Below are 12,211 nucleotides of genomic sequence, written 5' to 3'. Positions count from 1 at the left end.
AATAGTTCTTAGATATAACAACAAAAGCATCCTCAAACCCAAAACTCAACGTAAGAAAACAAACAACCCAGTTAAAAATTGGGCAAAAGACTTGAAGAGATAATTCACCAAAGAAGATATACAGATGGCAAATAAGCCTACCTAAGGGTGTTCGACATCATTAGTCAATAGGAAAATTCAAATTAAAACAATGATTTGGTATTACTATGCCTTATCAGAAGGACTAAAATTAAAACTACTGACAATACCTAGTGCTGCTGATGAAGCAGAGCAACTGGAACTCAAATACACAGCAATGATAGCAACGCAAAGGGCAAAGACTCCCTTATAAATTAAGCACATACCTACCATATGACAGAGCTATCCCGCTCCTAAGTATCCTAGAGAATTTAAGACATATATTTAAAACATATATAACATATAATTTAAAACATATATATAAACATATATGTTTATGGCAGCATTATTCATAATTGCCAACAATTAAGAATAACACGAATGCTCTTTGATAATTGAATGGATAAACAATGTGTGGTACATTTATACAATGGAAACTACTCAGCAATAAAAAGGTACAAACTATTGATACACACAACAACTTGGGTAAATCTCAGCGTCATTATGCTGAGTGAAAAACACCACTTGCAAAATATTACATGCTGTATGACTCCATTTATAAAACATTTGCAAAAATGTTGCCAGGGATTAGGGATAGGGGGATGGCATGACTATAAAGTGGTAGCAAACTGGAAGTTTTGGTGGTGATCGAACTGTCTGTATTCTGACTGTGACGATGGTAATAAAGATGTATATATTAAAATTTCTAGAACTGCCCACCAGAAAGTAAATTTTATCTATTTTGATTTAAAAAATTAAGAAAATTTTAAATACATACATAAGAAACCATGAGAGTAAATTAACTTTGCCCTGCAGAGGAAGATGCCTCCAGCACAATCAAACATCAGCTTTACATGTCCTCTCTCAGGCAATTTCAGATAATCTTAAAAAAGAACTTTAAGAAATGGCTTTACACTGTATTTCTCCCCAAGCCCCCCAGATCTTCTATTAATAATATTTTCTAGGCAGGTAACCTTTTAGAATGTAAGAATATAATCCATGCATCAAGTTATTCTGTATTTCAAATTATTAGTTCTTTTCCAATCAGTTATTATATAGCATCAAATAGCATTTGTAAGGCAAACTTAAAAGTAAACTAACCTGTTGGAAAACTAATTACTATTCAAAGCATTTATTTTTCCCTGTGTCAAAAGAAATGTGTGTGAAGATGATATAGACCTCCAAAGAATTTGGTCAACCTCAGTCAAAATTACACTGTCTTTGTCTAAGGATGACTTGAAACATCACACAGAAGAATAATTCAATGTGGCACCTTTTTAAAAAATTACTCTTTCCCTGTCTGCTTATAATTGCAACTTATTAATACCCCATGTGATATCTGGACGATGTTCAAGATGACACATATTAGATAGCAATGATTTTTGGATACAACAAAGGCAGCATTTTTCACACATATGACCTGGAAGTGAGAGACTTTAAATTCCATTAATGATTTCTTGAGACAATAGCCTCTCCACTGTGAAGTCCAGGGAAAGGCATGCATTTGTTGTTAATATATTATCTTAATGTTCCAACCATCTGCCTAAATAAAAACCAGGATCGGGAGATATTAAAATAAGTGTCATTTCAAGGAACTAATTTTTTTAAATTAATTAATTTATTTATTTTTGGCTGTGTTGGGTCTTCATTGCTGCGTGCGGGCGTTCTCTAGTTGCGGTGAGCAGGGGCTACTGTTCGTTGTGGTGTGCGGGCTTCTCATTGCGGTGGCCTCTCTTGTTGTGGCGCATGGGCTCTAGGCACGCGGGCTTCAGTAGTTGTGGCATGGAGGCTCAGCAGTCATGGCTCGCGGGCTCTAGAGCACAGGCTGAGTAGTTGTGGCACACAGGTTTAGTTGCTCCGAGGCATGTGGGATCTTCCTGGACCAGGGCTCTAACCAGTGTCCCCTGCATTGGCAGACAGATTCTTAACCACTGCATCACCAGGGAAGTCCCAAAATAAGTGTCATTTCAGAGAGAGAGATAAATTAAGATGTAAAACTCCTTAGCCCTTTTCAATAACTAAATTCAAGAAAATTTAATAACTAGCATAGGAAAATCTTTTCTTCTATCATTGTTGTATTTTGGCTTTCTTACTACTGTTTCTGGGTAAAGGACCAAGCTTTTGAAAGCTACTGGCATAAACAGGAAAACACTGAACTGGTGATTATGTTTGACACTATAGTGAGTTCAATACTCGACATGGCAACTAGCAGTCTGCTAGTTACTACTGTCCTTGATACTTGACCCAGTGTGAGCAAAGAATCATCCAGTCAACAGCACATCTGATAACACGTTTGCGGCTGTGGACATTAGTCTCACCTGTCATAGGTAAAAGGAAATCAAAATTTATACATAATGGCCTAACCTCTATTTTAAGAGTGTATTCTTGCGTTTCTGAAATCCCAGAATAGGTTGGTTTGGTTTTGTTTGGTTGCACATTTTCTTCTTGGAATGCATGTCTCTTCCTTCTGGGCTTGATCATCAAGCAACAGTCTGAGCTATTATGTTCCACCTGTGCTGCTGTCTTTGCCTGCCTCGGACCTTAGGACATAATCTTATATTCCACAGACATGACTGTAAGTGCACTTTACAGTCATGTCAAGTGCACCCTAGGAGGATTACACAGCTGATCATCATCTCTGGCAAAACTTGTAGTTCTCTAACATTGCCTTTGCCCTCCAATTTCACGTTCAACATGAGACACAGGAGGGAAGGAGAGAGAGCAAAACAGAAACTAGCTCCACATTGGAGCAAATGAAGAGATCAAATGCTAAGTCTGCCTCAGACTCAATAGTTTATCAGAATATGGGACTAATAGAAGTATTGTAAAAAATTCTTACTCCTTCGGAACAGGGATGCTTTCTATGCTCCAATATGACACATTAACTCTGACCTCACATAAGTCTTTTTTAAAGACTATTTCACCAATTGACTTAGTCTAGTTTCTAGTCCTGGTATTTCTATGCCTTCTACATCTTATGGTACAAAAGAGGCTAACAAATTGTACAGTATGAATTTACACATAGTCTGCATCTGAAATTTTGCCAGATACTAAGTATATAGAGACAATTAACATCTGGTTGCTGTCCTCTATGTGTTTATATTAAAATGGAGAAGGCATACATAGAAAAACTAAGATCCAGTATAAAGAGAGGAACATAAACAGATGTTCACAGAGAATGGTGTGAAAGCCCAAGAGAGTGACTTACTCTTACACAGGGCAGTCAAGAAAATACACCAGGCTATGACACAGACCATGGAACCAAGTCAGATCAAGAAGTGGATAAAGGACATCCCAAACCCAAATTCCTCATCCTATTAAATGTTTCCAGTTAGTTGGCAGCACCTTTTTTTCAATGGATTCTTTACCTTATAGTATAATCAATATTCTTGCTCATGTTGTTAATGGCCTTTAAAACAAGTATGAATAGAAGTATTGTCAGTTAACAAAAACGGATCTTCATCCTGAAAAAGAATATTGGTAGCGCTGCAGTTCCAGAGTACTTTCTGAACAGTATTGTCTGTTTTCAAGCTGTAAGTTTATAATATATATATACTGATTTAAGTGCTAATAGAGGTTAGGGCATACTCAGGATCAGGCAGGGTTCTAAAAGCTTTACATTTACCGTGTTTCATTGGTTCTAAGATGTACATTTTTTCACATTTTAACAACCTCTGAATTTGGAATACGCCTTACACGTGCTGGCATATAATAATTTAACAGGCAGCATTTTCTCTTTCTTATTAGTACATGAAAGAACGCTGAGCGTTATAAATTAATAACATCTTTGTATTGATGAAATATAGTAGTAACTCATTCAATATTTATATCAATCCTATGTAAAATCCCCATTTTACAGAGAAATTAATACACTTGCTTAGGTTCGCAGAGCAAATAAGCACCAGAGCCAGGGAGTATGGGTTTCCAAGCTTGTGCTCTCGGCCGCTAGCCACAATGCCTCTCAAACGACATTGCACAGTACAAACCAGACCTTTCACTCCTCTAATAAGATCACCCTTACCAAAAAGAAACATAAAACGTCCTGTTTGTGTTAATTTATGACACAAAATGTTGCCATAGTAGTGTGATTAATAAACAGTAATAATCACACACACAGAAAACAATGGTTTGTCATGAGATGATTAAGATGACCATGGGAGAAACAGAAACCTCCAAGCAGTGATACAAAGACTCCAGTGCTTTCTACATATGGAAGGAAATTATGCACAGTTGTCATCTTCACTTCCATATTAGAAGTTGTGAGGGATCAGGCAGAAAGCATCTGGCAGGAACATTGTAGAAAAGATGCCAGCACTGAGTGTATGGTAAAGCTAGCCATTACTTAAGACAGGGTTTTTCCACCTCAGCACTATTGAGATTTTGGAATTCTGTTGTGGGGAGTACTGTTCTTTGTAATGTGGGATGTTTAACAGCACCCCTAGTTCTACCCAGTAGATACCCTTAACACTCCCCCAGTTGTGACAAGCAAAAATTTCTTCAGATATTGTCAAATGTCCCCTGGGAGGCAAATCACCCTTTGTTGAGAGCCACTGATTTTAAGTCTCTTCTATCACCTGATACATTCCATGGCATGTAGAAGATGATCAATGTATGACAATTATGACAGAAATGAAGGATGGATGGATGGGTGAAAGGAAGGAAGAAAAGGCAAGAAGGAGAGAAAGAGGGAGGGAATTGGGAACAAAAGGATTCTACAATATTTACTAATATTCATTGGCAGATAATCTCCAGTATAAACTGAGAGACTAGCTAATAATCAATACTCACTATAAACCAAACAGGAAAATCACTCCTAATTCAAAACCAAATTTTGTAGCTCTTATATGTTATTTTAGAAAGCATGTAAATAAAACAACCACCAGAGTGAAAAATACTGTCCCTCAGGAGTGCAACGGTTATAGATCTGATCTACTTAAGTATATTATAGGTTTACATAAAAGAATTAATAAACAATGTTATTGACAGATATATGTTCATTTCGCTGAGATAAAATTATAATTGAATTGATAGGTAATGGCCCTTTAAATCATAAGAGTAAAGCTCAAGTGTATTCGTGCATGAACCTCAAGGCAGAATTTCTCTGCATTAGTCATATTACTATTGATATGCTGTCATACTGATATTAATACTCCTACATGAGGCTACATCAAAGTGTTAACAAAGTTTTCATATTTTCTGTTCTTATGAGAAAATTTTAGAAAATATAATAAAAAGGAATAGCTCTGCGCTAACAATATAAAATAAACCTATTCCAACTGCATTCACTTATTTAATAAATATTTATTGAGCACCAACTCAGGAATTCTGATATGATATTATTAAGATTTTGCTTGAAATATATCCATAATAATAAAAACCTAAATCTATAAATAGTTTCAGCCACATGTAATTAATACATTGTATTTTTATTTGCATTTATACATTCCCATTATAGATCAGGATTTCTTAGCCCTAGAGTAAAATATATAGTTTAATATAAAAACTGTTAAATGGTGCCCCCCCCAAGATATTCTATCATTAGTTAAAATAAAGTAAAACTACTTTCACCAACATTCTTTCTCTCTGTCTCTCTCTCTGTGCTCACAACTACTCTGTATCACTAAGGTTTTTTTTTTATCATTGGTTTTGTTCTTATTATTGTATCTGTTTTAGAGACGAGCAAATGGAATTTCAAAGAAATTAAGTAACTTGGCTAAGAACAGTTCACATCTAGTTAGTGAGAAAAATAGTGAAATAGCTCAGTGAAATGAGCAAGTTTTGTTTTTGCTTTTGTTTTTTTTTATCATTCTTAGCACTATTTCCATCACATAATGTTTTCAGACAGGCTGGGACCTGGGACCCTTCCCTGCAATGCTGCAGTGCTTGCACCTGGACACACCTCTCCTTGAGCAACAAAATACAAAGAAACTGTCTGGGACCAAAAATAACTGCGTGCATGCGCAGTTAGGGCAAATTCTGGACCCAGAAGATACAAAGAGACCAAAAAAAACCCAACTGCCATTTTTGAAGACCCTGGAGCAAAAACAAGGTGTCGGAGCAAAAGCAGGGTACTGCACATGCCCCCTGCACACACCACCAAGGGGGTGGGCAAACCATCTAAGCCATCCCGGGACACACCCCTACCCTCACCCCATGTAAGAAACAAGCTCGCCCCCCTTGGGGAGCGAGCAAGAGAACCTGTGGTTTGTTCTCGCTGCCCCCTGCTGCAGCAGGGGCCCCAGTAAAGCATTGCCTGAATTTCTTGTCTGGCCTCTAGTCAATTTCTATTGATTGGGGAAGGCCAAGAACCCTGGTTGGTAACAGTTTCATCTATTTCTTTTGTAATAAAATCAGATTCTTCTGACTTTCCTGTTAAAAGAGACAGATACTCTTAGAGCAACGCTTTTCCAATGGGATGATCTATCAAAATCATCTGAGTCAGTAAATCTGGGTTGTTCACTATCCAGGCTTTGAGAAATACTGCCTTTAAGAAATAATATATTCATATTGTGGAAACAACAAGTGTCCAACAGTGGATGGCTGGTCAAAGAAAATGCAATATATCTATATCTATATCTATATCTATATATATATATATACATATGATGGAATATTACTCAGTCATAAAAAAAGAATGAAATCTTACTGTTTGTGACAACATGCATGGCTCTAGAAGTCATTATGCTAAGTGAAATAAGTCAGATAGAGAAAAACAAATACCACATGATCTCATGTATATTTAGAATCTAAAAAAACAAAAAACAACTGAGCTCATAGATACAGAGAACAGACTGGTGGTTGCCAGAGGTGGGGGGTGGGAAGTGGGGCAAGTGAATGAAGGGAATGAAAAGATACAAACTTCCAGTAATAAAATAAGTCATGGGGATGTAATTTACAGCATGGCAACTATAGGTAGTAATGCTGTATTGCATATTTAAAAGTTGCTAAGAGAGTAGATATCAAAAGTTCATATCAAAAGAAAAAATAATTCTGTTACTATGTATGGTGACAGATGTTGACTTATTGTGATCACAATATATACACATATCATATCATTATGTTGTATACCTGAAACTAATATAACCTTGAATGTCAATTATACCTCAGTTACAAAATAGTATAATTTAGGACATTTATAAAGGTAGACTGATCAGAAAAAAAACTAATTATAAAAGCAAATAAAGTTTAAAAAGAAATACTATATTCATATTTTAATATTTGGAAGTGAATTAGTGTGTGATAATATATTCTCCAAGGTTCAGAGCAATTCCTTAGAATTGTTAACCAAAATTCAGAAATGGAGACCTGATTGAAATAAAGAAGCATTTGTTTGGGGGTTGTTAGGACTGCAGCCCTGGAGACACAGATTCAAGAAGCATCTGAATTGTGTTCTGCCCAACTACAAAATGTGGGAGGATTTATATAGGCAAAAAACTGCACGGTTACTTAAATTATTTGTCAAGAATTAGGATTGGAGCTGGCAAGAAGTAAGGGTGCTTGTTAAGAAAGGATTGGTTGGGGTCTGAAATGATTGCATAGTTTCATAGTGGGGGAGACTTTGAAACTACAAGGCTGTAGCTGGCAGCTGCTGGCAGATACTGTTTTGAAAATGGCTGGTGGTGTCCTTGAGTTTGATACAATTCAGAGAAAATTGGAGTTTTCAGTGATCCAGAAATGTGTCTGAAACCACATCCACAATGACCACCCAGCTCCATTCTGGATGCCTGAACCCTAGTTACTCCATTTTGATTTTTAAGTGATCTTAAATATGTCATCAGAAAGAAGGTAAATAGGGCAAATGTAGCAGACGGGACTAAAACAGGAGGAAGGTCTGTGAAAAAGTAGAAGCAGGTAGTTAAGACAAATTCCACTGACTGTTTAAATTTGCTTTTCAAACATCCCTGACCCTGGAGCATACTTTTACGACTATATTTATACTTAGCCATCCATTTTGAATTAGAAATCCCACTTCCCTCCAGTTTCTTTCATAGTGATACCAAATACATAACCAGATTTCCAAAGACTGATTTTCTTAGTGCTAATCCAATGTCAGCCTGATCATAAGTGTATATCACAGTAAATCTTTAAAAATGTAGTGTGTCCTCTGTTCTATATCTTAGAAGTTCTTGGCCTATTTGGCAGTCTTGTAAAACTTTTAGTAATTTTTCTCTCAATGCAAGGATGATACAATAGCAGAGGCTGAAATGATAAGTCCCCTTAACATTTCAGTCAGTAGAAAGGAGGAAAGAAAGGACAAACACAGTCAAGAGAAGTCATTGTCTAGAAAATAATAAAATTCCACATTTATATGCTGCTTTGGAGTATTCCCAAGGTATTTGCACATATATCAGCTTTTCTGATATAAATCTATAAAGCAGGCAACAAGATCCATAGCCTCATTTTGCGTAGGAGAAAATCAAGATTCAGGGATGTGAAATGATCTAACCAAGGCCACATGCTTAGAAACAGCAAAAGAGCACGGATTGTCTGACTCATAAACCACGAAGCCTTCCCACACAGTATATATAAAATACTTAAAGGGTTTTACATCTCCCCATGCTTCTTCTCTGCCTTCTTTGTTATTTCCTATTTCTTCTTTGGCCATACAATGTCTTCATTCTTTCCAGGATATGCTGTAGGCCCTCTGCTCTTCTTCCTCTACATTAAGATTAATTTCCGGGGCTTCCCTGGTGGCGCAGTGGTTGAGAATCTGCCTGCCAATGCAGGGGACACGGGTTCGAGCCCTGGTCTGGGAGGATCCCACGTGCCGCGGAGCAACTAGGCCCGTGAGCCACAATTACTGAGCCTGCGCGTCTGGAGCCTGTGCTCCGCAACGAGAGGCCGCGATAATGAGAGGCCCGCACACTGCAATGAAGAGTGGCCCCCGCTTGCCGCAACTAGAGAAAGCCCTCACACAGAAACGAAGACCCAACACAGCCATAAAATAAAAATAAATAAATAAATAAGCAAATATGGTTAAGAAAAAAAAAAAAAAGATTAATTTCCTTATTACCAACACTATCCAAGTTTTCTCCAACTCCATCCCTATAGTCATATCTCCAACTACCTACTGAATATTTCTCCTTAGATATCATATAGACATATATAACTCTGAGTGAAACTGAACTCAACATATATACTCTGCCTGTATTCTCCGTCTCATAGGGAAATGACATCGCCGTGAACTCAGTTGCCCAAGGAAAAAGTCTGGAAGTCTTCTTAGATACTTCTTACTCATTGCTCATGCCTCATGTCCAAGTACACATGCCACAGTTCTGGTGGATTTAACCTCTATAATATTGTCTATCACCTTCCCCTCTTCTCAATTCCTATTGCCTTCCTTCATCCCTTTATTTTCTCTTTCCTGGGTTATAATAATATTTTCCTAACTGGTCTGTCTTTAGTTTCTCTCCGATTTCTACTGCTCATAGCTGCCAAAAAATCTTTCTGAAGGTAAGTCTGTTTATGTAGATCCCACACCTCCATGGAGAACTTGCTGGTGCTTTCATGATAAACAACCACTGGTTTAGTTCCTAAGACCTTTCATGATTTTTGCTTCTAGCCACTTTGCTGACTCATACTTCTACCAGCTAGCTCACTTTTTGGCCATATGCAACCTTCACTACAGCCATGCTGAGCTACTAACAATTGCCCAGCCTTATCATGTGGTTCTGTCTTCCAAATTGCCTGGAATTTATTCCTTATCTCCATTACCTTTACATAGTTAATTCTATTCTTTTCTTTCCAGAACTCAGCTTATACATCACATATTCCAGAATACATTTCTCTGTTCATCTAATATACACGGCCCCCACTGTATTCCCATTTACTGAGTCACAAAATGTTCATACTATTCAATCCACTTATTTATTTTTAAAAGTTCTATAATACAGGAATGGTGAAAAGCATGAAAAGTCATTGGCATATTGTAGGAAAACACAAAACTTTTTATACTCTCAACTTCTATAAGACTTCTATACTCATTATACAACAACACTAAATTACTTCATTACTTCAGTTTTTTACATCTGTACATCAGCTAAAGAATGAACATTTTAACCTATAGTTCCCCTGTTGGAAACATTCGTATTTGGCAGTGTTGCCACCATTTTTTCTCTTCAGCAATGTTTGTGCAATTATTTTGATATATTTTTGAATGTTTTATTTTACAAATAATGTAAAAAATAGTAGAAAAAAGATAAAAATTAAATTGCTGATACAAATAAAAAATACTGGTTTCACAAATGTAATAAATTTGCAAAAAAGGAAGAAATCAGGAAATTTTTAGCTTCAGTCAGTCACTCACGAGAATTAAACTAGTCGACAGTGTTCTACTGCAAATAAAAGAAAAAAAGCTTTCTGTGAGTAACTGTTGAAAACATATTGTCTTAAAAGAAGTATAGTTATAGATTTCACAAATTTTTTAGCTTTGGGGAATGAGATATCCCTTGTAACTTGTAAGTATATTGTACAAATTTCATGCATTTCACTTTCATAGACCTGCTTCAGAACGCATTATATTTGACCACATGGGACTACTTGTATGCGTGAAAAATTGTAAGCAATCTAAATATGCATCAGTAGAATGGGAGCAAATTAACTGATGCCACAATCACTGAGTAGAATATTATGTAGCCATTATTATGAAGGCTATGTAACAACCTGAAAACACAGTGATAATTTAGTAGCAAACTGAATGGTAAATTAGAATTCCATGCCTATTGTTAATTCACAATATACAGTAATATATCACACTGGGAAATTATTGAAAAGGAGTACACCAAATTCACAAAGCTATATAGTTTTAATAGCGGGGTTATGGACAATTCCCCTCTATATTTCAAACTCTTCATAATTGTTATTAATTCTAGAAGAAAAGTTTAGGAGGAGGTTATTTCTAAAAGCTCGGAATTTAGGAAGGAATGAACATCAATTGTAAATAAGATAAATGTAGTGGGACTTTGTAAATCCTCTATTGGAGAGAAAGCAAATTTTCAGTTGTAAGGAAGACAGATGAACATTAGGCAGAAGCATGATTTTACTGTCTATATTTGAAACTTAAATATGATGAAAAGAGCTGTGGGTAGATACTGAGTTGACAAGGATTGAAATATGCTGGATTGTTCTCTGATCAGTTTGTTTACATTGGGAGCAACATTCCCCAGAATTCCCAGCTTTGTATGGTTTCAGCTTAGAGTTGACTAAAAGTGAAGTTGCCCAAGATCTGAGAAGCAGAACTGAAACAACAGCCATTACATTCTGATATCAACATTGGTTAAGACAAGGGTAGACAAATGCCAGAGTACTGGTGGGTTCCAGTTTGTCTTCCTCTCCTACTCAGCAACCAGCTTTCCTTCCCAACTGTTGGCCATAATAACCAATAGTGACCCCAAGCCTATCTATCACCACTACTTAGAATCAGAACTCAGAAAGGCAGTAGCCACAGAGAGTAAATAACTTTCCATAGATTTCTACACATAAGAAGCATGTGTAGGTGATCTGATGAATGGTCTAGCTGAGGTTCAGCTGAACCCAGCACCCCTACCAGTCATGTGAACGGCCATCTGAGATGTTCAGATGACCGCAGCCCCATGAGAGAACAGGAGCAAGAAGCACCCAATCATCCACAAGGAGACAGATGAATAACAGATGTGTTTTAAACCAATAAATTCGGGGGTGATTTGTTATACAGTAATAGATAATTGAAGTGATGACAAGGAGAAAGGAAAAGCCTTAAACAGCACAAACTGGAAGTCACAAGTGGACATTCTTTCTTCTCAGAAGAAAGAGTATAAATAAATTATCATGGACCTGAAGGCCAAAGATTTAGAATTAAGTTATTCTTATTTTTATTTTTAATTTGGCTTCTTGAACATGAGAATTAAAATACAAATCTGAACACTACCCAAAGCACATTTTTATTAGGTTAAAGATTTCTCTTCCAACAGACATATCATCTTTAAGATACTACTCGCAGAGATGTGTCTGGTGAAAACTGAATACAAGCAAAACCTGTATAGATCAAGGATTTCTGTGTAATCATCCTCAAGCATTATGCTACCATTTAATCAACTTATTTTATAAAATGTCAAAA

The sequence above is a fragment of the Eubalaena glacialis genome, chromosome 9, assembly GCF_028564815.1.
Source record: "Eubalaena glacialis isolate mEubGla1 chromosome 9, mEubGla1.1.hap2.+ XY, whole genome shotgun sequence".
NCBI lineage: Eukaryota > Metazoa > Chordata > Mammalia > Artiodactyla > Balaenidae > Eubalaena > Eubalaena glacialis.
The sequence above is the reverse complement of the archived record's forward strand: the minus strand, read 5'-3'. Positions refer to the sequence as shown.